Source organism: Alligator sinensis, unplaced genomic scaffold (genome assembly GCF_000455745.1).
Source record: "Alligator sinensis unplaced genomic scaffold, ASM45574v1 scaffold797_1, whole genome shotgun sequence".
NCBI classification, from domain to species: Eukaryota; Metazoa; Chordata; order Crocodylia; family Alligatoridae; genus Alligator; species Alligator sinensis.
Genome location: NW_005842839.1, coordinates 292,568 through 297,799, shown reverse-complemented (window position 1 = coordinate 297,799; position 5,232 = coordinate 292,568).

Below are 5,232 nucleotides of genomic sequence, written 5' to 3'. Positions count from 1 at the left end.
TCAGCAGGTTCTGAAGATAAGGCCTTGTGAATTTTCTGTTTACTGAGTGAAAAGTCATTTTCTTCTTTTAATTTCTCTCTAGCCATAAGTGACTCAGCTATAAAATTCAGTAACAAAAACATTTTTTGGCTAAGTGTTAAGATTAAGGAGCTTTCAGAAAGAGAGAATATTAATAATCAATGTGTGTTAATCCTTTCCCTCCTGGTAAATTTGGTTAAAGCTTATAATTTATGTAGCAGTTTTTTCCATTCTCAAAAATAATTAAAGTGTGACTGCAAAGGAGCGGGAAATAAAACAACTAAATTTCCCTTTTTTCCCTTGAATTATAGATAATACTTAGCTCTTGCAATAAGAAGTTTGCTTGAATTTTAACAAAGGTTTTTCATTGGTTGGATGACTGAATTTAACAAGATTTTCCAAAACAAGTCCACTGGCTGTCACAATAACTTGTGCTAACTACTGAACTAGAAGAATGTAAAACAACAAAAAATAATTTATATCACATTAATATATGAGCTATTCAAAGTATGTGAAGGCAAAGCTGTCTTAAACTGTTACCTTCTAAAAAGCAATGAAAAGTACTGATGGTGATACAATTTTTACCAAAGACTTAGGTAGAATTAGTATTACTATTACCCTAACAGGCAAACTTCCTGGTTTCCTGTAGGAGTTCAAGCATCTATTTCTGAGTCTATAAAAAGTCACACACAAAAAAGTTCCAGTAAAAAATTCTGAGGTAATTAAAGTTGTATATATATTAGAAGAACAGTGAATTTACAGGGTTTTTTTCATTTTCTTGCTCCAGCTGGAATAGCTCAAAAAACAAACCAAACTATCTTCTTAATTTCTCTAATTTATAAAAACTTTTAAAGGCCCCCAGGGGACACAAAGGACTTTTAAACTTTGGCATGTGCCTTTTTCACACATATAAGGCATCATTTTATTTTGATGTCCTTTGCTTGGTTGTCCTTTTTATTTTGCTGAAAATAACAAAATAAATAAAGTAAATACAATATGATAAATGGTATTGTACCTCATATTTTGAGGTTATAATTTTTTTCATTTTGCAGGACTAGAAACAAGTGATTGCAATAGTAGCAAGGAGTGACACTGATCCATTCAGAAGTTCCTATATTTGAAAAGGAGGTAAAAACCATCAGAGTCTCACTGACTGTTGTACAATAGCAGAAATTACTGTTTTCTTTAGTGTTGACAATATTTTCATAATGTTTGGCAGCTTTTTCTCCTTTATTTGGTAGGAGCCCTAACAACAGCATAGTAACAAGGCCCTCTTACTCAGGAGTGGCTTAACATCAGCTTTTGAAGAATGTCTGTGATTATCTTTCTCAATGTTGGGCATCTTTTAGGCTGTTTTGCAGTCATTTACTAGTTATACTCCTGGGCTAAAGAAAGACTTCCAGTGTGTAAGGTAAAAAGCAAAGTGCTGACCCACTGTTATAATGCGTGGCTGGGGTTCTGGCTTTAGATCTCTTATCACAGTACTTGCATGTGCTTGTCATAGAAAATAAGATATATTTTGTCTAGGCAAGGATAATAATGATATAATATATAACAAATATAGATGAGACTCTGGGCAAACAGAATGTGAATTTGTGTAGAAATTACATTTCTCCTGTGATGAGGCCCCTGAAAGTCCTTTGTACATTGCTGTAATATAAACATTTATGGCTGCAGGGCACTTTTAAAATGGCTGATTGTGCAAAAATGTAACCCTTACCTAATATAGTATCAGACGGGGGCACTCTAGGGCAGGGTGCCTATACACGGGTTCCCTGTGAGGGTTAATTTCAGGTGATTGAACCCACATCTCTCGCGGCTTTGTGGGGGTGAGCTGGTGTTTGATGGGTGAGCACTGGCCCAGTCCCACCCCCAGGTCTGTCACAGCATTACCAAATCTGCCCATTACTTTGGGGTGTGCTCATTTATTAGGGATAGTTTCTAGGGTCTTGGTGATTCTGTCAATGTGCTACTTGTGTTACTATACGGAGCTGTATTTCTCCCTTCTGCAGCCCTCACCCCCAGTGGAGCTATCTTGAACAATAAAATGCAGTCAGACACAAGCACACAGGTAAACAGAATCCCTCTGAATCCGGCTGGGTGTCCAGCTGACACCCTCATGGGCCAGCATTCAGTTCATAAGGGCACGTCTGAGTCAAACTGGGTCAATCAGCCTGTACAAGCTGATCCCCTTATGTGTTTCAAACTCAGCACGTCCCAATCTTTGGCCTCTTGATGAGCAGACCCCACAATAATTTGGGCTTCACAGGGATCTTTAGCATAGGTAAAAGAAGCGTTGCTGCAGAGCACGGGAGGAAAGAGAAGCAGAGAAGGAAAAATATACCCAATTACTACCAGTTTGACTATAAAAGTTATTTATTGCTAAGCATATGAAATATATAATAGTACTAGTAGTAATAAACATACAGAAGAAAAACAAACACCAACAATGACAGTACTACCCTGGTTTCACTAAGTATTTGGGGAAACTTAGCTCAAGCTTAACTGATACAGTTCAGGTTCAGAAGTTTATGCCTAGAAAGAAGACAGAGAACGCTGGGATCTCACCTAGTCCACGGTACTCAGGCTGCAAAGCTGACAGGCACAGTCTGTAGCACAGTCCTTGAAGGGAGAGATGATCTGTTCTTCCAGCGTCCCAAGAACGACAGGGGATGGTGTCAGCACAGGGGTTTTCTTCTTCTCCTTCTTTCCTCCTGCTTCTACTTCTTTTCCTTCCTTTTCCTCTTCCTCTTCTCCCTCTAGCAGCACACACACTTACAGATTTTTATACCCTCAGTTCAGCTGCTCCGTAGCACCCTCAGTAGTGTAAATCATTGTCTTTTCTATTGACAAGGGGTTATCTGGTTTGGACCATCTCAGGAAACTGATTGATAATCAGGAAACACTTAAGATTAGGGAGTAACCCAAATACTTGGGAGCCAGCTTGAGATTCCTATGGGTGGCAGATATACTGATGGGATATCTCATGGTTTCTTCAGGAACAATAGATAGCTTGCAGCATCAGGATTTTGGATTTTTACTTGTTGTGCACAAGCCTCAGCTTAGCATGACTTTTCCAGATCTTAAGATAGTCTTTTAACAGAATTAAGACAATTATTGGGGTGCTCATAACCTTTTGTGGAGAGGACTCCCACCAGTCGTCTCGGGAAAGATATGACAACACCTGTAATTAGGGCTCCAGCAGGCTGGATGCTGTGATGAACCCTTAACCATTGTTCAAATGTTGCCCATACCCCCTCTGACTCGGTCTCTTGCCTCAGCATTCCCTAACCTGGCAACCGAGTTTTAGTCAATCAAGTTTAAATAGGCCTCCCATAGTGGGACCGGGGAATGTACGGCCCGAGATGCCTATTAAACTTAGAGCTGTGTGTGTGTGTCTGGGGGGGGGGAAAGTCCTTAGTAAATCCAGATTAGAACTGGTCTGATAAATGCTGAGGTGGGTGTGTGTGAACATGGGTTGATTAACATTTGAAGCACAGATTCCCCATCATGCAGTGCTTCCCTGCATCTCTGGTCCCAGAATTCACTGCAGTCTCTGCTTCAGGCTTTCTGTTCTCCATCTCTGATGTAAATGAATGGTCATCTGGTTCCATCTCGGATGTAAACGAGACCTAGGGCAGTTGTTTCACTCTTATCACCCTTATCTGGTGAGGGTCTTAGGTGCGTCTCTCACTGCATCTTAATCAGTTTCATTTAGGTAGAGGAGGGGAAGGAGTGGGGGGTGAGTCCTTTGTGAGTCAGACAGACTGCATCCTGTGCCAGGGTTGCCCAAGAACACAGAGCTGAGACGTAACAATAGAGAGGGAACAGAAAACCCCCATCTCCTCCCTGCACAGCTAGGCAGCGGGAGAAGGGACCCCACTACCATGTGTGACTCCCCAGCTACTCCTGCTGCAGTCTTGAGGGAAACTGGGCTGGGCCCGCACTGCAGGGGGCTGTCTTCCTTCTCCTGACAGAGGATCTTTAAAATGGTAGCCTTGTGGCTGCTTGCACAGTGCTGGGGGGTGGGGGGTGGAGCAGCAAAATGGAGCAGCAGTGCTGAATGTGATTAGCTATGGAACTTTCAAGCTTTCTTGTTAATGATAGAAATGGTTCTGTGTTCAGTTGTCCAATATACCCGTTCTAGAATGGCTTATGGTTGTTTATAATTAGCCAAGATTTTTCTCATTAGCAGTTTGAAGCCTACTGGTTTTGTGAAACTGCCACTGCAAGCAAAATGTAAATGATGCATGAAAAGAGAAATTTTTGCCAATCCAGTGCACATGGAATCTACATGATACTTTTGTTACAGGGCAGTAACTAATGAGCCATGCTATTTTAGTTTAATTCAGCTCAGATGGTGGCCCCCAAAAATCCTAATGAGTACAGAATGTTGAAAAGGAAAACAAACTTGTTGTAGGTTGTCTAGTGTTGCGAAAATAACCCTGTGTTCATCTCTTATCTCTTAGCGAGTATCACTGTAGCATATGGCGGTGCAATAAAACTTGGTCTGCTTTGACTTTCCAGACTATGGTGATTTAAGGCTATGAAAGCAGCTATATAAAAATCTTAATGCCAGTTTTCAGTTTCAGAATTCTGAGGATCTGAAACAGTTTTAAAATACTAGAATCTGCAAGTAGGTTCTCAATGCACATATCAGTTAGAGCATCAGTTCAACAATACAAACTTTAGTTTGCTGAAACTCAATAATTAGCACATTCATATTCTGCAGTCCCTTCTAAGGCAGTGAGAGGTGTAGACATGTGAAAAGTGCAGATCCGGTTCTAAGCAGCATCCTTCTTCTGGATAAATATTTAAGGATGATTAGTGCAAAGGTTCTTACTTTGTAATGCTATTGTCTTAGAAAAGGTGGTAGTTCTACACATTGGAGGAAATGTTAACATTTAATGATTGATAGACAGCATCCTTCATAATATTTTGACCTTGTGTATAGGTTTTGTTTAGAAATAAAGCCTTATTCATTCAGGATCAAAAGGAAATATTTCCTAAGTGACTCCAAGAATGAGATTCTGACCTACCATGATCTTTTAAACAAAAAGGATTTTCCTAATTAGAGTACTCGTCTGCGGGGAGAAAATGACCATTTTCTTGCCATTTAAAAGAACGTATACTTTTGTCCTTCGTGGGTGAAGACCACTGCATCCAGTGGGGAGAGAAGCGGGAAGAAGAGAGAAACAAAGTGGGGAAAAAAAG